Below are 23,118 nucleotides of genomic sequence, written 5' to 3'. Positions count from 1 at the left end.
CATATTTAAATCAAAAGAAGTCGTCTTTCTGAAAAATCGTTCAAAAAACTAATATAGAGTGTTTAGTAAAAAAAAAAGAAGTTTTCAAGTAAAATGTGTTATTTTAATTTTACATTCTATATTCAAGATCAGTATTCTTATTATTTAATATTTTTGTAATCAAGTCTTAGTTTTAACATAATGTGTTTAAATATCATATGTAGACACTGTAATTGGGCAGTAATGCCTATTGTGTCGTTAAATAAATAAATAAATAAATAAATAAATAAATAAATAAATAAATAATTAAATAAATAAATAAACGAATCTTTAAAATGTTTAACAATATTTATTCTTGCAGTTAACATCCAGAGTAAATTCTATATGCTTAATGATTAAGTAACTTCTTGCTTTGTTTGTAAACATTCCAAATGAGACTCGTCTGAAAAGAATTGATTGCAATCTTTATTCAAATGGAAACTCTTTCACCGATTTATGAGGTATCAATTCAAGCTCTTTTTTTCTTTTTCTCTTTTCATGTGAAATCTATTTGAAATCAATCCTTCTTGTCGCCTATCACTATATATCCGCTAGCATTAAGAACAAAGATAATTGTAACCTTTTCGTCCATATCGTAATTGATTAAAACACGGTATCTCTCTCTCTTTGAATCTCCAATTCGTGCCGAATCCTATCGAGTGTTGTAACAAAGATAAAAACGAGATTTCAACTCCCTTTGTTGGATGCTGTTTGATTATTGTTTGAATTCCCCTCCCTGTTTTCATCTCTACCCTTCTCGTATTCAATTTAGAGACCTTCAATTTGTTTTCTGTGCCGTTGTGTTTATACAAACAGAGATCATTCAATGACAAAAGATGATAGACAAACAAACAATGAAATCTGTAGAAGAACAAAATACAGAAAGAAGATTATCAAAAATATTGAAATGACGATATTATACTACTTATATGCAAAATTAAATTTATGAATTATTTTACGATACCCACACACTGATAGGGCGCTTGTGATTATGGCTTCAATTTACAGGCCTTGTAAGCTTTATGGTAGACAAAACACCGTGTCCATGAACTTTCTAGTCATTAGTCTTCTGCATTTTCTGTTTTATTATCATTTGCTAATTACACTTTTCAGCAAACCTTAATTTATACATTGTTTTTCAAATAAACAAAAGTTGTTACGTAGGCCCTACTTCTTAACAGAATTCTGTGTACCGGTACTGAGTTGAAAGATGACATTGATTTTCATTGATGAAGGTTTGTTTTCATGCGTGTTATCCAATGTTCTTGAAAAGTAACATAATCGTAATTTTGACCGAGAATAACTTTTGAACCACTGCAAACAGTGAATCACCTTAGCAGAATTTCTTGCTTCATGTATGTACTTTATAATTTGTATAATGATAGAAGATTCATGGAACATAAGAAACCTTAAAAATAACAATGTTCTCAAGATATAATTTTATTTTTTAAACAATTAATTATTTTGTTTTCCAACCAATTTAATAGTATTCATCATGAGATACATTAAATTTATGTAATAACTTATACTTAAATGGTTTATTCACAATTATTTTGTACCGACATAATAATAGTTGGTGAAAATAATTACGCAATTACAATCAATATTTAGATATTGAAGGGAAATAATGAAAAGGTAATAGAAAATGCATATATTCTATTATTTGTCTTATTAGCCACCTTTTGCTTGATATTACCTTTATATTCCTTCAATCAAACTCCCCTAAATAATCTATTGCCTGCCAATCGCTTCTTTTTGTTTCAGACTTCTCTTTGAAAACGAGAAAGCCTCCTTAGGAGCCCCACAATGAGAAACACTGATTAAAATCAGTCAGTATAACTTATCAGTATTTGTTAAAACAACGTGGATAACATCATGTCCGTGAGTCTTCTTGGGATACTCTTCCACTAATTCTTCCATTATCATTCATTTACCTTGATCATTCGTCTCCCTTAGCCTAAAGGGCATAACGTGGGACGTTAATCGGAAAGATTCCACATCGTTTCATTTGTTAAAACAAGTTCAGTCAGTCAATTTTTTTTGAATCTGTATGGATAAACTATTATTTAGAGTTGAAACTACATTGAAAGATATTTAAGAATAAGAAAAACATTTTGTTTTATCAGTAAATGATAACTCTATTCATACAAATTCCTTAAAAGCAGTATAAAATGATAGTGGTTAAAATAGTGACTGACGTTGTTTAAACTAATAATTCAATTGCATGTTTATTCCTATAGGTAAAAAGTAATGTAATAATCAACCTGCTACCATTTCGGCTGCTGGAAACTCGTTATTATATAACGTTTTCAAACATGCTTATAGAGTATTGCCTCCGAAATTCAAACGCACCATAACTTTAGCAGATTGGAATCCGAACGAAAAATTCGAGGAAGTTTGCTCAGAATTCGATGGTTGGTTTGGAATTCTTATATCTAGGATGTTGTTCGTATATGTTGGTGCGTACGTTTTCTCAGAAACACGTACGTTATATTATCTTGGAAGGTGTCTTGCCTTGCAAGGGATAATTTGCGCTAATATCGTTCCTTTTAAAGGTAAATACAGCTTTTGATGTTTTCAATTTTATTAATTTACATTTTAATTAAAATTTTATTACAATTATTTCTCAAATTAGAACAGAGTTCTGGAACGGATTAAATTCGGATTCCAAAATAGCACTGTACTCTTAAAAGTTCGGAAACCAATGAATTTGTCACTTTATCATCGAATGTTTCTGATCTAAAGTGAATAGTGTTGACAGTTGAAATTGTTATGATACTATAGCTGATTTGAAAATACAAGACAGCCCAAGGTTTATATTACACAATATGTGTTGCAATATTCCATTCGTATATGTTCTGGAATTCAAACTTTATAAGGTCAATGAGTTCTCTTAGAGACGAAAATTCTGAGTATGCAATGTTTTCGTTTCTAAAAATTGGAGAAAATTTACATGGTAACAAAGAGTAAATTAATAGCTGCTGTCTATTCTGGTAGAGATTACGAACTACATGACTGGGTCGTTGCCATAAGAACATAATAGAAAAAAATGTGGCAGAAGAAGAATAATAAAAATTGTCCGTAAAGTTAATAAAAATATACTTTGTTGAAGTTTACTGTCCCTTGTCAGCTCTGAGTCTATATGAGACGTGCACCTATAATTTGAAATGAAATTCGAACCACTGTAATGTATTTAAAGCTCTCCAAGAATCGATCCTGGGATGCCGTGCACCACAGATGCGACACGCTAGACTCTGGACCAATGGTGTTGGTAAAAAGAGTTATATATTACTACACATTTTTAGTAATATGGTACTAGTCTTTGCTACAAAATGAAATTTTATTGATTTTTTCTGGATTATTTTCAGTATTTCAATTAATAATAGTCTTCATTGAATGCTAATAATACCTAATCCAGAATTACTGTCTTATTAAAGGGAAATTATTTTGTAGACTTTGGTGTTTCTAAGCATTTAGCCTGGTATTGGCTTTAAAAAAATATCTGGTACCCATAAATATATATTTATCGATGCTGTACTTAGATCATTCTTATGGTCTTTCCATTCTTGGAATACGTGCTTACAAAGGAATCATTCCTCAAACTTAAAAGCAAACGGAAGATGCAAGTTTACAAGAACTAGTAGAACAAGGGAGTAGAGATATACCATTCCGAACACAATGAGGTTTGTTTAACATATAAAGTAGCTTCTATCTTTGTAGAATAGCCTATTTTCCAAAATTAAAGTTTTTTAGTTTCGTTACTTTTTATAGTGTGTTCGGTAGAGAGCTTATCTTCATCGCTTCTGTAGTATTAAAAAAAAAACTCACAGCGTGGAAAAACCGTTAACGGTGGCTAAGCAATTGCAGACTCACGCCCGAACACTCAGCTACAGTTCCATTCACACACAAGATTTTATCAGAGATTTCTCTGGCAAAATAAAAGTTTTTATTTTTTTTTACAAAAAATTATAAAGGGGAAAAAATAGTCAACAGTTGTTTGAAGAGAGTTTCAATCTCTCTAATTCCTCTCCTGGCTTAAAGCCAACATTTCTGTTAACGAACTCCCTTGCCTACCAAGACTCTACGTCTCTTAGCTTAAAAAAATCTGAAAGCTTGGTTTGTTATCTCTTAAGTGATCTGGTGCTCATTCTCTTTTCTTAACACAGCCATAAATGATGATTTTTCACTTGAGCCTTTAATCTACGTTAACGGACTTGCTAAACGGATCAGGAGATAGATATTTTCTTGTTTTAAATTTAAGTGTTCTTAAACAGCTTAATTTTCTATTACTTTTCGGTTTGAGTAAACTTTTGCAGTTTTCACCAATTTCTTATAAATCAATTCCCTTTAAATTTACATGTACACTTATTTCACTATTTACAACATACATTTTATACTTAATTAACTGAAATTTTGATTTTCAATGGGCAGAACTTGTTCACAACAGTGTTGTCAACAATATTTTGGCTAAATCCTTACAACTAAATTAAAATATTTATTTTTTCGACGAAATATGTCTATGGGAAATTTTAACAAATATTAATTCTTAGTACATAATAATGCATTACAAATGTCATTATAACATAACTATTACTATACATATTACATAAGATACGTACAGTATCACATAGTGTTTGATGAAGCTAAACAGTTAGTTGGCGAAACTGTAACACGTGTTGAATTTTAATGAAAATATATAGTTTTGCTCAGCAAATAATTAGTTTATATTTAACTATTACTACATAAAATTATATAATATCTACTTTTATTCACCAGAAATCCTTTATGCAATCTGATATTGTTTCATTTTCTTTAAAAAAATGAAAAACACACTTGAGTTTCACAAAGATCTTTTTCAGTACTCATTGATTCTAATCTCATGAAGAACAAGTGAATTTTTATAATACTTACATGTTGATCCGTTACCTCAAAAGTTCAACTGTCTCTTTCTTGTACAGTCTGCATAAAAAAATGCAGCAAATAACGCCGTGCAGCTAGGCCACGCAATATATACCTTCTTATCTCATAATCGTGTCTAGTAAAGAGATCCTCTCTCTTTCGTCCTTTCCTTTCTCCCATACTAAAATCACCAAATAACATGAACGCAATTCTAATTTCAAAATATACATGTATTAGTATCGATAAAATGAAAGAAAAAAACCGAGATGAAACAAGATTCACAAGTTGATATAGCGAGAAACTGAAACACACACACACAAACAATGAAAAATTGAAACTAATATATATCTTTTAGATGTACGGAATTGAGACAGAGAGAAAAGGAGATAGAAGAAGAAGAAGAAGAAGAAGAAGAAGAAGAAGAAAGGGAGAAGAGATAAAAATATGTAATTTAAACGTAGTAAGAAAGGAACCTAACATTATAAAGTTCCGTTTTCAGAAATCCAAAAGCAATATAGAAGTTACGTTTGTCTTTTTATATCTTTTCAGGGCTATTCGAATATATAGAGAATACTTGAAAAAATCATTAAGTCACTTTCAAAATGAATAGCAAACTTGGTGGTCAAATTAAATACTCAATCTCCAGAGTAACTGTAGAGCTCTATCTAGGATAGTGTCAAAAATGAAACACACATGCTTTGTTTCCGCGTGGTCTGATTATAAATTCGTTAGCGTTCATTGGACGTATTGATCCGAAATATATTCTAATAAACCCAGTATGTAGCGTAGGTCATACCTTCTATTCCATTCCAGACTACTAATGCAAACTGAAGAAAAAAGAGAAAAAAAGAAAAGAAAAAGGAAAGAAAAGAGTGAACACGCTAGAGCTGAGACGAGTCATCGCGTCAGTCAGGTGATGTGGATTAGCTTATGGACCACCACTGGGTCGAGGATAAAAACCCGTAGAGACAAGGTGATTCGATTGAGACTCGATAACCCAGAGGTAAAAAAGAGATTTTACTTATTTTCTGGCGTTTAAATAGTATTTCTTTCAGAGGTGACCAGGACTGGAGATACTATCTCCAGAGCACAGAGAACACGACGCCGAAATTCCCAGTTAATTAGATTTTCCAGACTCTCTAAGAAACTTGGTCTTAGGGTTTTGCCTACCTTTCTAGTACGCTCGATCTCTGAGAGGTTCCTTGGCCACAAGTGCATTAGATCCTATCACCCTAGGACGCTCGGCAAACTATGTTTCTACAAGCTCACCAACAAAACTACCAAAAATTGACTAAGCATTTGAGACTGTAATAATTATTACTACTTTTTAGGAACATTTTATAATAAAAGGTGAGTGGGAAAAGTCCAAAATTTCCATTTACGATTTTAAAGCTCTATCCTAAGAAAACTTTATTATACTGTATATATATATATATATATATATATATATATATATATATATATATATATATATATATATATATATATATATATTTATATATATATGACCCCGAAACAAAGAAGTGAGTTACACATGTAAGCATATCTCATTCCCATCCCCACAAAGGCTAAAGTGCAGCATTCACCCAGCAAGGTCATACTGTCTGTACTCTGAAGCCATAAAGATGTGATCTTGACCGATTTGTTACAAAAAGTGGTTATAGTCACGGCAACATATTACGGGAACTGGTAGCAAAAGTTACAAATGCTATTAAAGCACAGAGATGAGGTTTGCCTTCGAAAGGCGTGTTGGTACTAGCGGACAATATACCAGCACATTGAACAGCAGAAACGGTTACTTTCGAACGGCAATGCAGTTACGAACTTTTAACCCACTCCCATATTCACCCGATCTGACTCCATCCACTTTCTTTTTCCAATATATATATATATCGTCAACCGTACATGGTATTGTCTTTGTGGTAGTGTCATAATGAACTTAATAAAGGTATATTTCAGTTTCAGATTCACCTCAGTGACATGGCTCTCGTACAGCATACATTTTTACGTTTAGGCAGAAATTCGTTTTCCTCAATTTTGTCGAAACCTGCGCAAGATCATTTTTTTGCGTTCATACATATCATTTCGTTCAGCTCAATAAGATCCATAGATTGGTATATGCCTCATCTTTGAACATTTTTTCCTTTCAATGCTAATAATATTGTATAGTTTCCAAGGATTGTTGGTAACCCTTGGTTGATATATGAATGCCACAAAACATTCCTTATTGAATAAAGTGTAACTTTAGTTAAACTTGCACAATCAAACTAGTAATCACACTGAAACAAGGATAAGCTCTGCTTGTTATATATATATGTTCTCTCAAAAGGAGAATTAACGAAATCACTTTAGAAAAACATTTTATAACTTTTACGATATAAAAAGAATTATTGAAATCGAATGACGGGTTTGTTAAATAATGGCGTCAACGAATCTCGCTGTCTGTCTGGTTTTATGTGTGTCCGAAGTAAACATGACGATAACAATAGTTGGTGTCAATGTGGCAAACTATGTTTTTACATTGCTTAAAGTGTCATAAAAAGAATTATAACTTTAAGAGGAATCTTCGTACGAAAATAGGAGGGAAGAAATTTGTAGAAATGAAAGAAAAAAAGGGGCAAACAAGATTTTATTTCCAACAACTCTTTTGGCAACTGACATTTTATCTAACTGAATATAATTTAATATAAACAACGTATAACTATATAATATACAAATCCTTGTGAATTTAATTGAAACACACTTAGTCGGAAATATTTTAATTATGTGGGTTAGCAACGGTGAGAGGCGACTGTAGCTTAAGGTTGCTACCGTCCTAATTTATAAGAAAATGTCCCACGTTCCGACGTGTGTCTGTCGGGACCTTAAAATGTCCATACTTTAATATCTACTGATGAAGTTATTATTATTATTATTATTATTATTATTATTATTATTATTATTATTATTATTATTATTATTATTATTATTATTATTATTATTATTATACCCACATTATTATACAAAGCCCTCAAAACAAGAGAACACTTCACAACAGCGGCAAGCAGGTAGCAACGTGCGTGGCAACAGAAAATCTAAATTTCTTACAGCAGCAGCAGCAAGCAGTAGACCTGGGTGTAGTAGCAGCTGAAGCAATATCAATAACAAACGGTACTGTTTCTACAACAAAAAAGTATATTGAAGTGTTGGAATACTTAACTACTTCTCATTTCACTTTGTATTGATCTAGGTACGTGATGTATACACTTAATTATACATGGTGTTAATGAACTAGATCGACAAACTGAAACAGATGATTCCTCGCATCAAAATAAGGAAAACAACTTCATATGGATCGGTGGTCAAAAGTGCATATTTTCAGAGCTAGAACTGTCCAAAACCGCGGGAAAATGAGCTTTGGGGGCAAAGATCTCCAAAACTATTAGCTATTGAGCTCAGGCGACATGTTATTGTCTTAGACTTGTAATCTGCTCTATTCAAAAATGCATGGTTATGAATCATTCAGTGATGGCACAATGGAGTTTCCCACAATAAATGGGAGATCCCGGATATTCCATTAGGGAAGATAGATCCGATTCGCGACAGATAGAACAACGTACCACCAAGTAACAAAAAGTCTTTGAAAGACCATCAATATTTTGAACAAAATCAAGATGGCGAAGGATTTTCGGTGTGTTGTGCGTGATTGCATAAATAGAGTTGGGCAGAATGTAGTGGATAAAAGGAAATTAAATGTAATCATTACATCTGCACGTTCATGACACAGAGTCATGATATGTGTGCTAGAGCAGACATAAATTAATAATACGTAATGACTTTGGAAGAATTGATACAATGAGGATTTGCTAAAAAATGGGAGTATCCCCCGAAAAAAAATGAAAATAAGAACAATAAATGCAATGTTCTTCATCACAAACTCACTTGGTCGTAGATCTAAAGTGGAACCCCCTTGCCATATAGGTGTACACTAACACTGAGTCACCATGTATCTCTTTTCTTCTCCCACGAAGCAAACAACAGATTGTTTACAACGTATGAAAGCTGATGACTCATAAAAGAAATAATACTAGTTATGTAACAAAAAGAGAGAAAAGTCGTGTTATGAAGGTAGATATCTCAAGAAGTTTTCACTTTTTAAGTCTTTTAGGGCTATTAGCCAGGTGAAGATATTGACATCCGACGTTTCGAGTGCAGACATCGCAGTCATATAAATGAAATCTTTAGGTTCTACGTTCCACGATTATGCCGGTTTGGCTAAAGGAGACGGTGATAATGAGTAATGAATGAAATGGTGGAATGAAGAAAGTGGAAGGAAACGGGAGAACCCCGAAGAAACCCACGCACACAGTGTTTGTTTACTACAAAGTTCACTTGGCGGGGCCTAGGATCGAACCCGGGACCCCAAGCAACAGAGGTGAACGCTCTACCACTGAGCCACCGCGGCTCCGGACAACGCCTTCATCTTCAGGGATTGTAATGTTACTGGTAACATCGGATGTCAATATCTTTACCTGGCTGATAGCCCGAGAAGACCAAAAGAAAAAAAAAGGAAAAACCTGAAATTTGTTTTCGCAGTTCCTGAGATAATATCGTATAGTAATATATTAAAGAGAAAAGAAGATGAAGGGATGGGTATTACTTTCAGTGTAGACTAGCAGCGTTCACCCCGCTTCGCTGCGGTCACCCCGGAACGCAATAAACTTTGTTACTTAGATAATTTTTACTTTTTCGCTTTCAAGTGATATGATAAAAACCATAGAAGATTGCAGTAAATCTTAACATTATATCGCCTGTCATTTATGTTAACCCGCCCCGCTTCGCTGCGGTCATCCCGGTGCTGGCATATTGTAAAAGTGTCTGTAAAAATAAGCAAATCAATTAAAAAATTTTAAACAGAAGATTCAAGCTATTTTCCGCTGTATATCGCCTGTCATTTATGTTAACCCGCCGAGTGACACGGTCATGCGGGTTGCATATAAATACGTTTATTTTTACCTATGATGAACTAACAAAGGATTTGTGGACACCTGAATGGCCAATTATCTCAAGACACTGGTAATTAAAAATTAAAGTGATATGATAAAAACCATCTAGGGTCCAAATCCTAATAACCCCCCAAAAATGAAAGAAATTGGTTCAGCCGTATTAGCGTGATGAGCGGACAAAGGATTTTGTACGTTCTCTTTTATATATATAGATTGTTCCCAGACTTGTCCGTGTGCTCTTGATCCGTCAGTAACACACTCACCAAAGTTACTACCTGGCAATACCATGTATCATATTTCCTATTACTAACTACACGTGACTCACATGGCCAAGAAACTTCCCATGTTGGTAGTCACAATGACTGGGCGTCTTTCCAGAAGTGCCCATGGGTTTCCTGTTTCTCGCGGTTCCTTCCCTCAACTCTTTTCATATTTCTTTAATTATCCGCACCCTTTAGCCTAAAAGGCAACACTGTCGAAAGATAATTTGTTTGAAATAAATCTGAAAGGATAAGTTACTAACTCTTCTCGAGGTATTTACCTTCTTAACACGACTTCTCTTTTTTGTTACATAACTAATATTGCTACTTTTATGTATCATGAGCACCCATACGTTGTAAACAATCTGATGTTCGCTTCGTGGGAGGAAAAAAAGGAATATACACCTATATGGCAAGGGGTTCCACTTTAGATCTACGACCAAGTGAGTTTGTAATGAAGAATATTGCATTTATTGTTCTTATTTTCGTTTTTTTGGGGGGGGGGAGATACTTCCATTTTCTAGCAAATAATCATTGTATCAATTCTTCCAAAATCATTACGTATTATTAATGTATGTCTTCTTTAGCACATATATCATGACTGTGTGTCATGAACGTACAGATGTATTATATTTAATTTCCTTCTATCCACTACATTCAGATCAACCGTAGTTATACAACCACTCTCAACACACCGAAAATCCTTCGCCATCTAGAGTTTGTTCAAAATATTGATATTCTTTCAACGGCTTTTTGTTACTTGGTGGTACGTTGTTCTATTTGTAACGAATCGGATCTATCTGTCCTAATGGAATATCTGGGACCCCCCACTTCCTGTGGGGAACTGCTTTGAGCTGCCACCGAATGATTCAGAATCATGCATTTTTGGATAGAGCAGATTACAAGTCTAAGACAATAACATGCCGCCTGAGCTGAATAATTAATAGTTTTGGAGACATTCTCCCCCCCCCAAATCTGATTTTCCCACGCTTTGGACAGTCCTAGCTCTGAAATTATACACTATTGACCACGGGTTCATATGAACTTCTTCCCTTATTTTGATGTGAGGAATCGCTTGTTTCAGTTTGTTGAAATAGTTCATTAACACCTTGTATATAGGCTACATACTATTCAAATGGACCATATTTTTATTACATATATTGTATAGGGCATATATAATTTAAATTTCCTCTTTCCTTTTGTCAAATAGATGTATATGATTCACTTTTCACCATACTCATACTACAAAGACTTATATTACATTATTACGAAAAATAAAGAAACGCTAATACATTCCAATGCCAGTCCTTTCGAATTGCTGCATGAAGTGTCTCTACATTTTGCTTTGGAAAAGTGGGAAACTGCGTGAAGTATCCCGATATTTTGGCTTGGAAAAGTGACATCACTACAGACCCGAGCTGTTGGTGGTGGTGTTATGGTAGACTTCATGCTACGTGATGAGCAGTACGATATTAATGTGCAGTGGATGAGCAGGCGGTGTTAATTCAAAATGGGTGACCTCTCTGATTTCAAAAGAGGGCAAAATGTAACATTGTACGGGAGTGATGAAACTGGTAAGAGTGTTGGATGTATCGCAAGGGAAACTATCCAAAGTAATGACAGATTACAAAATTCAGGGAAAAATCATCGAAGTGGAACAAAGTCGAAAGGAAAACATCAGTAACAGATCCCACCAAGCATTAACATGCATTGTCACTCAGAATCGTCATGCGACTGTAATGCAAGTGAGGGAGTAACTCAAATAGCACTTGTCACAGTGTGTGTCAACCGTCACAGTTCGCCGCGAGTTATATGATATGAACATACATGGCCGAATTCTATGGCCAAAATCGCTGATAAGGAATTACAACGCTTTAGCATGACACTAATGAGGCTGAGAACATGACACATGAAACGCTGATGATTTGATAACTGCAATCGTGTGATCTGATCGGTAGAGTCGTCATTCACCTTTTAAATCCATGGGCCTTGTTTATGTGAAGCGTACGATGAATGAAGCGTGTAATCCGAAGTGTTTCCACGCAATCGTCAAACATGGCGGCGGCTCTGTGGTGCTGCGGGTCGCAATATACTGATTTTCAGTCCTATCTTGATGCTAACCGGTCGCTTCACTCGCCGTGATTATGTGTCTATTTCAGGGAGCCACATGCATCCTATGTCACGATGTTGTTTCCAGCCAACGTCTTCATATTCGTGGATGGTAATGCGCTTATTCACACAGTTGGAGGTGTTGCGTAGTGGCTTACGGAACATCGGAATACAGTTGAACACCTGCTCTGGCCCGCTCAATCTTCGAACCTGAACATTCTTGAACATCTGTGGTGCGTTTTGGAGACACGAATCCGGCGCCGATTTCCGCCTCCATCATATCTTGCGGAACTAAGTGATGTTTCCGACACAAAATTGTGTAATAATCCACTTGCTACCATTCACGACCCCTATGATTTCATTATACGTCGCATCTCAGATTCTTCCGAGAGGTAAAGGTAGTCCAACGCCATATTCTGGTAAGTTGCACACTTTAAGGTGTTTATATTATTTTGATAACCTTCTGTATGTTCCATTTTGAACATTTCCCTTTATTATACATTTTATTCTTCTTCTTCTTCTTCTTCTTCTTATTATTATTATTATTATTATTATTATTATTATTATTAGTTGTGGTAGTAATAGTAGTAGTAGTAGAGATTGAGTTTGTTTTGAGTTGATGTCAATTCTTGCGGTTTATATCGAATATTCATCCTGCATGTCATATAGCCTCGGTGAAAAAGAAAAAGGAAATTAAATTCCCAAAGCAATAATATGACATACGAAACAGTAAGTTTCATACAAACATGTTAAAAAAAAAAAAAACATTCAATCCATTCCTATGCGCAGTCAACGCAATCCGAATCTTTGTCACCAACCTCTTGAAGGTCCTGCTTTACATTTCTTTCTCATATTTTAAATGTTTACCCAAAGGTTTTTAGTTTCCAAAGACTTTCTAACTAGAACACCGTAGGTGCCACTATCTCATTATCCGTAAGATACGTGTCTGTGAAATCTTTTTGTATAAGTTAGTCTTACGTTTGTTCATCTATTTTTATGTTACTTTGTCTCTGTAGTAAAGCACTCATTTCTGGTGAAAGAGTTCCCTTGTGAGATCCTCTGTTATGTGAGTTTATGGTTGTTGGTATGTGATTTGGAGTCTAGTGTACCTTTCAGCACGTAGGCTATATGAAACGTGAATTTAGAGGTTAACATGAGTTACCACCGGGAATCAAACCGGGGTGTTCATACCACAGGCTGCTAATCATGTAGCTACCAGTGACTTCGCCTAAGTTTGTGTGAGAAACACACCGTGTCCGCGAGTTTTCTGGGATGTTATCCCACATCCTCATTCCACCAATGATTTCATAATCATGCACTTTCTAATCATCTATCTCCTTTAATCGAAAGGCCATCAAATGGGCCATTAAAGTAGAAATTTCATTTTGCATTGTACATTGTTGCATATATAATATTTTACAGAATATTCAATGCTAGATTATTTTGCAACATCCAGTCTTTATATTGGCGTATTCTTAAGTCCCTATTCTGAAACTGTTTTTGTGATTAGAACAAATTTCATTAGCACTTATCTCGATCAGCAACACACTTTGTCTAGTCACTATGGGATGGAATATGTCTTCAGGGTATTTGTATAGTACGACGACGTTGTAACAGGGTCTTTGATGGTGAGTAAATACTATAGGCAACGAGTTAAATATTTATTAAGTCAACGACGCGACCGTTGAAAGATATTTCAAGTTGTTAACTTTCGCCTCTGCGTACAGTCGCATTTGACGTGATGAAAACGTTTTTCCTTTTTCTTTTTTAAAAGGAATAGCTTGGTGGGTTTTCATGCTCTTTTTCTCACTACGTCTTCTACTTGCCTTTTTTTTTTTTTAAGTGCTCAAGTGCTGTATTTACTGCAATTTTGTTGATAAAGAGGCCGTCAAGACGTGCTCAAGATTTAAATATATTTGTGTGTGTGCGTGTGTTTGAAAAGTTTATGAAATGAAGTCAAGTCGGGCTTCTGTGTAAATATTTGGAGGAGTTTAAACTTACTGTTGACAACTGAAGTATTGGAAGAAAAGACATTTTTTTTTTTCAATTGATGTCACTAATGCTTGAGCAACTCAAACATTGTGTCAAGTTGTAAACTTTTACTTCCTTCGAGGAACCAGTGCTACGTAAGCGTTTCCTCAAAGATTGTTGCACATACAATCAAAAATAACATCGTACGATTTGTGGATGCACACATACATAGTTACGTGTGGATCTGAATGAAATTATTTTTTTTTAACGTCTCAGGTTTAAGTTTCTGAGACTAAAATAGACGGATTAAATTATCATGAAAGAAATGGTCGAATAAGAACTTAGGAAGGAACGGGAGAAGGTTTGTATAGAAAGGCAGAAGTTCATCACTGCATCACTACTGCGGTCACTCTGCGATAATACCGTCATTACTACAAGAAAACAGAATGTCACTAGACTTCTATACCATTATTTGATCTAATTTTGTCTTCCGTTTATTATCATTTACATTATGCGAATATTAAAAAAAAAAAACACCAATTTTTCCATCTTCAAGATATCATCATCATCATCATATGTATTCTGCCATTATTGGCAGGTCACTTGCCGCAACTGAAAAGCTTTCATGCTTCACGATCTTCCACTAATCTCCCCATCTTCACGGACGGTTTTCCTGTGTTGATATCGTTTATTAATTGTAGTCTTCTTTGCTCCTTCCTCTCTTTCTTGCCACCATACTCTCTAGCATGTCCCTCATGATACAGTTCCTTCTTAGCCGATGTCCCAACCAGCTTTTCTTCCTCTTCTTAATGATATCTAAAATTGTTCTTTTCTCCTCCACCATTTCCGGTCGTCCCAGCTAATTCTCTCCATTATTCTTCACACCCACTTTTCGAAAGCTTCCGCTTGTTTTTCATCATTTTTGCGTAATGTCCATGTTTCTGACATACAGTACAATACTCCACACAAAGCATTTTATGAGTCTTTTTCTCAATTCTTTATTCAAAATCCCACAAAATAGTATTTTCTTCTTCTTAATGGCCTCTTTCGCCATTCCTATCCTTGCTTTTATATCCTGTCTCTCAATTTCGACTTACTTCAATGTCATGCCTAGAAATATCTATTCTCTCTCTGATTTCTGTTAATTTCTATATTGAAATTTGTGTTGTTGTTAAACAGCACACGAAAAAATGTAAAGTTATTGTATTCATTTTGAAATAAACCACTTTCAAATCGAAGAATACCTTATGTGTTCTGTGCGTTACATTTCGCGAGATATCCTGTAACCCCGAGTTTTAAGTACATAGGAATTCAAAGATGATTGCCAATACAGAAAATTCGTCGGTTTATATCCGACCGAGTTGGCAACGTTACTATACCTGTGTAGTACCTCAGAAACATGAAATCGACATTCTTATCAGGGTGCTGTCTTAGCTTGGAGATGCCTTAACTGTCGTGTTGGTGCTAATGAAATGCCTCCAAAAGTGATCTCTTTAAAACCGTAGAAAGTTTGAAAATAATAGTTTAATTAATAGGTTTAAGTCAGTGTTTATCTAAAAAGTATACTTTGAAGAATGCTTTTAAAAAACTTGATAAATACACAGCAGTTATGAAAATATGTTCTGAGAAACCGAATTAGTACAGGATGGTCCGGAAGTGGGCGTACCCATCGATGTTTATGACTCTTAAGACTTCAAGGTAACTGTGTACAGACATTCTAGCATAACTAACACTATACTGTTGAAGCTAAAGGGGGTACGCCCACTTCCGGACCACCCTGTATATACTGCAATCTTACGATAATCAAATGAATTTAAAGTGCATTGATGTGAGGGTCGTAGTAACGTGAAGCAATATTACTTATTACAAACTAGCCGAATTTTTTTTTTTTTTTTTTTTTTGCAGTTTACACAGTTTGATGTACAATTACTTGAAATATTGCATTAGCTGATACTTTGTTAATATTTTGGTAATACATATTTTTTATTCTGGTAAAGTTTAGATGATTATTCTTTTACCATATGCACGATAAAATTGCCTTTCTCCAGCCAAAAAGGATCCAGGTAAAGTATCTCGTGCATAATAAAAGTTATACATAATGGTTAAAAACTAGATTTTAAAACTTCAGCAAACATCAGTGTGTAAACTAGGCGCAGCTGTTGTTATAAGTGTAACCGCCTACTTCAAAAAGTGTTTCTGAACTGTTCAAATAAAAATAAAAGTAATCTTGAGCACAAGACAGTATTGATACATTTTTCTTTGATGCAGAAAATGAAATGAAATCTTTAAGTTTTACGCCCCATGGCTATGCCGGTTAGGCTAAAGGAGACGGTGATGATGAGAGATGAGGGAAATGGTGGAATGAAGAAAGTGGGAGAACCCCGAGAAAACCCACGAGCACGGTGTTTGTCCACCACAAAGACCATACGGAGCGAGCTAGGTTCGAACCAGGGATCCCAAGCACCGGAGATTAACGCTCTACCACTGAGCCACTGCGCCCCCTTTCTTTGATGCATATAAAGAAAAACCTGAAAGATAGAATGTCATTTATGTTTATGGTTGCAAGTGTTGCAACTACATATAGTGACACTGAGTATGTGGTAAAAAGCTTATATATTTCTTAACGTAGAAAAGTACAGTTATACTTGCATCACTATCTTCTCGTATTATCGGAAACTGGTTACAATCACTTGAGAACCATCAGCAGCCCACTTTCGTACTACTCTAATCCCGTTTAATTGAATTTGGTGGGATCGATGGTACTTCGGTTGAACGAAAATTTGGTTGAACCTGAAACGTTTTTTTGATAGGCAGTCAGGGATGCTTCCACACAAGAGGTCCACCGGGTTGGAAACCCTCAAACTTTCTAACTCGATATACATACACTGTCTAGTTGTTTAAACAGAGAAATGATTGATGTATAAACAAAAGGCTTCCCCGATCATGAAGGAAGGGCTTCTCCCTCAAGAAGTGATCGAGATGCATCAAAAGGTGATAGTGAGTGGATAAGATATCGGGAACCAAAAGGGTTTCATAGTGTGGCTCATGGATAAAGTGCACCGTCGTTTGTACGATAGCATTGTAGTACAACATGAGAACATCCTGTCTTTTGATCATTATTGGGTGCTTCCGGATAGTCTTGCGGTGCACTTCGTAGAGTTCAGCACGGTATTGACCTGGAATAGCTTCACCTCGCCTGAGAAAACATGACAAATAACTTCCACCATAGACCTCTAACAGTATCATACCCTTTCTGTTTTTAGAAACCGTACTGTTAATTGATAACGATCCAACCATTGTCCTCACCGTTTACACGATTTCGTAGCAGATCCTTAAAAAAAAAAAAAAAAAAAAAAAAAAAAAAAAAAAAAAAAAAAAAAAAACTGAAGTGAAAATCGAAGCAGGAAATTTTCTGTTATTCATTACATTCAGAGAACTACACACTTTTCGATGACGATTCTTGTTGATAGGTGTGAACTCGTGTGGCATCCATGAATCAAAATTTTTCACCGTACCGATTGCACGGAGCCGCCGAACGACAGTGACGTATTGTATATCTAACTCGGCTGCATTTGTAACGAGATTTTTCCGAGGGTCTGCTTTCACGGTGTTCCTTGGGAGTTCATCCGAACATGATGTTGGTCGGTATCCACGGGACTCATTTTGCAATGCTACCACCGGAACGAAATTTGAGAAACCAAGGGGGAAGGTACGTTCTGTTGCCATTTCCGGCCCAAATGCACTGTTATTTCTCTTTTCTGATTACTATGCAGAATGTCTCAGATTTAATTTATAAAGAAAGATAACCCGTAATTTTGTTCTTCATACAACCTTGTTCAAGAACGCACTACTTTTTGGCTATTTGAGTAGTATATCCTGTTTTCTGTACGTGCATTGAGTTTCTGACGTTAGATGGATGATCTTGATCTACATCTGTGTTATGCTACAGAGGTGAATTTCCAACCATACGTCAAAGCGGACATTCCATTTGCAATAGCCTCAGCTTCTTTTAGCACCAGTAGCTTCGTAACGAGGAAACTTCATTGTGTTGTGGTATCAACATTGTTTTTAGTATAGGTTTCCTTTTAATTTCTTTTCCGTTGACGTCTTGTTTTCTTAACGTATACCATACATTGAACATCGAAAAATCAAAAGTCACGAGAATATCCCGTGGAAATGAGCCTTTACAGATTAGAGTAGAACAAAGAATACTTGAAGAGCTTGATCATTTCAAATATGTGGGAAGTATTTTGACGAAAGACGCACACTGCACCAAAGAGATCATGTCGAGAATTGCCATAGTCAAAGAAGTATTCAACAAGAATAGGTCACTCTAAACTAGCAGCCTTAATATTGGACTAAAGTTGAAATTGGTCAAGTGCTTTATATGGAGTATTGGACTGTGTGGTTCAGAGACTTAGGTTAGACATCACAGAAGTTAGAGAAGAAATATTTAGATTGCTTCGAAATATGGTGTTGGAGGAAGATGGAGAAGATAAAATGGACAGAAAGAGTATCAAACGAAGACGTTTTAAAACGGATAGGAGACAAGAGGACGCTTCTAGCCATTATCCGTCGTAGAAAGACTAAAGGCGGATTTACATGCAAGCGTTCGTTGTTTGCGATTTGGCTGAATAGCTAGTTGAGAAAGTTGTTAAGTACGGTTCTAAGTGTAACACAGCTTTCTGTTGGTTACGCATAGAAATAAACCTCAGCAACGGACGCTTGTATGAAAATTCGCCCTAGTTGAATTGGACACGTCTTGCGAATAAATTGTCTTCTTCATACCGCCATAGACGGAAAGATGGAAGGAAAGCGAGGAATAGGAAGAACACAAGTGATCGATGATTTGAAAAACAGAAGGAAATATTGGGAGTTAAAAGTGAAACTGGAAATTAAGAAACATGAAAGGCTCAAACTGAAAATTAAGAAGAGAAAGAAACCTCATTGGTCCCAGGACCTGCCAAAAGGCAGAATAGTTAATAATAATACATTAATCTCAATTTTTAATTTTCTGCCCTAGATTCTTGCGTAACTACTGATCTGCTGTTGAAGCACATAACTAATTATCACGGATAACGTGATAATTAATCACGGATACAGACGGAGAAAGTAATAATTAATGTTGTTAAAAGATAGCTAATAATATTTTATCTATATTCATTGATTACCTCAGTATCACAGTGGAAACTTATATGCAAAGAGATTAGGGATAAAGAGTTACTTATGAGTAGAGTACTTATGACAATAACTACACAGTAATTGCCCTAGGCTATCTCATTTTATTATGATAACTACAATACCTTGTGGATGAATCCCTCACAGGGCTATTCTAATTCAAATACATTTGTTAATAAGTATATGGGTCATCCACAGTGAGTAAAATACTTGTGAGTTAGTGAACTCAAATATACTATGAGATGTGTATGAACAATAACTGACACATTGAAATGCAATGCCTTGGCCAATCACAGAAAACTCATAAGCAGTATGCTTGCGACAAAGCAATATAACAGTTGTCATTGTAAACTTTGCAATAATTAAAATTAATTGCAATAATTGAAATAATGGTAATAAATTAAGCTGACTGAACCATTGAAATACCTATAAGAATAATTGAAAGAACAATTGAAGAGGTAATCAATCCGGGTTTATCATAACCTACGGATTCAATTGATATGTGCTGTCCTGCCATAATCATATGTAAGAGTGTGGTAGAAAACCATGTAATATGCAACTTACATTTTCAGATCCATCGATGTCACTCAGGAACGACGACAATATGTTCGCGTTTCTACAGTAGTTAATATAATTGTACCATCTGCCCGATACTATCCGACTTAGTAAAGCGAGTCGAGACGAGACGAGACTACGACTGAGTCTCAATTATTGGATAGAATTGAATACCCTGGTCTAGGAAGCATAAGTTTTTATATGCACCCCATTTGTTATTTTTGTTCTCATGTCCTTCAGAACCAGTGCATTTTCGACTATGAAATAATAGTTTTCGTGACGTATGCGGGAAAACACTGCTTTTACATTTTTCACAAACATAATGTTTTTGTTATATAATTGTTTGGGGGTTTTTTGGTGTTTTTTTTACAAGTATGTAACTATACCAATAATAAATTATTTGTGTTACTTGGTTTTTCCAAGGTGACATTGTTACACACTAAAATAATATTGCAGTCTGATTTTTGAAATTATAAAAATTTCGATCAAGTCTGTAATATTCCCTCACTTAAAAAATATTACTGAGCAATCCTGGAATGGGTGCCCAAGACTTTTAATTTTGATTACAATTTGATGGTTACCTTGTATAAGGAGTTTACTAAGTTAAGAGGATATTACTCGAAAACACTTGATATGGTGAAATTTGCAAAAACACAAATCACAATTTTTGTGTATTGGGATGTAACGTTAGTTTCACGGCTCGAATCCTTGGGTCAGGGACATAGGGATAAATAATAATATGAAATGGCCATTGGTACCAAGTGTGGCCAATGAGGCATGAGGTTGTAGTATAAGTGTATACATAGTTATGACACCTATTGGTACATAAGCTTAGATACATTAAGAGACTTGTTCAGTAAGGACAAACAACCTATTATTATTATATTGATTGGACCATGAAAAGTAGCAAACATTAAAGTGTTGCATATTAATAGTAAATAAACATTATCCAATTATTTTACCAAATATGGTAGCAAAAAGTAGATAATCGTATGCTTATGGTAGGAAGGGAATTGTTAAAAACCTGTTTGTTTTTATTTAGTTTACACACACACACACACACACACACACACACACACACACACACACACACACACACATAAAATACAACTAAACTAAATAAAGAAACTACATAAATACATAGATACACATGGGATCGTTGAATATTATAATGTATTATTAAGACGCATAAACCTTAGCCTTATAGAATGGTGTGCACACAAGATGAACCTGCAATCCGCAATCCCTCTCAGTGCAATCCGCTGGAATTTAGCACTGCTACAAAATGATTTTTCTTAGTAAGCAACATTGCACTATGCTGAGTGCATTTTCATCTTAGAAGTAGGCCTTTCGAACTAATACGTGTTTCCATTTTGGAAGAAAAAAAATGACAAGTAGAAGTGTTGATGAAAAAAAAATCTGACCTCCGTGAGAAGTACTGTAGAAACGGTCAATCGCCCTACGCAGATGAAAGTCTAAAGAGGCATATGAGCTCAACAAATAGTCTTTGTAAATAAGATTGATATGAACAAACGCTAGTAGTGAAACAAGTTCTTAAAAACACGAGCTACGTCAACAAGGGGAAGAATAGTTGCAAATGATAACTTTTTTTTTCATTCATTCATAATTGTGAACCGTGGTATAGTGTATAGTTCATTGGTATGTTTCTAACTGAAAACAACATACAAACCTCTTCCATGACCCGGGAGTAGCACAAGAATGAACTCTATATAGAAGATTTGCATTATTCTAAAAAGAGAACTACAGACAACTAACACATGGGAAATTGGACCTCACGGAGATGCTTGCTAACATTTGGAACTGAGATAATGAAATTAGAGAGTGTCGGAAAGCACGACAGGATGCGTTGCATCTCCAATCGAGCGATAGAGATGCATACTAAATGAACTGCTCAATGTGACATTAATTTGCATTATAAATAAAGCAGCATGCCATTTGTAACGAAACTTGTACTTCTACAGTTCTTTTCCTAGTAGTTTTAGTTATTTATTGTTACACTTACATTAGTAAATTTGTTATTTTTGCTTATTTTGTTGATAATTTTAGAATGTATTTGTTACGCTGATGAGTTGTCTAATAGCGTCAGTCAGGGGCCGGTCGAGAACGGACTTCTGGGGGGGGGGGCGGTAGGTTGTAAGACTGCTACTTAGATCTACTTTTAAGAGCTCCAAACTCTGGAACGGGTTTTATTTATATTGTAAAACTTTGTGTATTTTTGTCTCATATATAAGGAAGAGGTAGAGCAGTTAATAAAAAGAGTGTCCGGAATCGACTCCCACTACCAGTTTTATTATAAAAATCCACTATATGAGTATTGGTACAAAAATACTATACAATTTGATCTCTATTTAAAAAGGTAAGTAAAAGGTAGTCTTTGACCGAGTGGTCGCAGACAGGATCTCCAACAGAGCCCCGTAGCAGGCTAAGAGGAGTGGAGTTAAGGAACCAATGCTCCGTAGCAAGCAGAGGCAGGTTAAATTGCCAACAGAGCCCCGTAGCAGGCTAAGCGGCTGAGGTTGGGATTCCCAGACAGAGCCCCGTAGCAGGCTAAGCCAGGAGATAGGATAGGCGTAGTCCCGTAGCAGACTAGAGGCCTGGGGTTAGGTTACTCCAAGAGTCCCGTAGTAGACTAGAGGAGGGTCACCAGAGAACTGGTGTCGAGTTGCCTTCGTCCATCCAATTTATAGGGTCCTTTTGGGTGGCGGTGGCGCTGCTGCTCCAATGTCGTCTTCTGCTCCATGGGAGGGGCTAGAAGCCGTCGTCTGCATGTGATTATAGGTCCCTCTGGCGGGAGATCCTCTTGCTGAACCATGTGGTGTTGTTTGTAAACATTGAAGCGTGGAACTGCTTGTTTACGACATCACATAGGATATTACACCCCCCTGGCTTGTTTAAAAAATAAGCCGAAGGGTTATTTTTGTTTATATGAGGATTGGCAACATTGAGGTATCACACGCAAAAAAAGCACTAAAACATTAATAACACTTGCAACACAAAAAAATCACTTTTCGGAGCAATAATAAGGTAGCGGAAGGAAGCACTAAACAGGTGGTCCCTATATACAGGCAGGATCCGTACATGGCACATGATACTTCATTTCCCTCGAGATAGGGCTGTTTTTG

General features: G+C 35.5%; 1 protein-coding gene across 1 annotated transcript in view; it reads left to right on the top strand.

The window, feature by feature from the left end:
* The window catches only part of LOC145686391 (putative G-protein coupled receptor CG31760), an 890,751-nt gene that overhangs the window by 47,981 nt on the left and 819,652 nt on the right, over positions 1-23,118 (top strand). The gene's annotated exons all lie outside the window — the stretch shown is intronic.

The sequence above is a fragment of the Thermobia domestica genome, chromosome 5 (assembly GCF_964235325.1).
Source record: "Thermobia domestica chromosome 5, izTheDome1.hap1.1, whole genome shotgun sequence".
In the NCBI taxonomy this organism is placed as follows: Eukaryota; Metazoa; Arthropoda; class Insecta; order Zygentoma; family Lepismatidae; genus Thermobia; species Thermobia domestica.
Note: the sequence above shows the minus strand (reverse complement) of the source record. Positions and strands in the feature narration are given on the sequence as shown.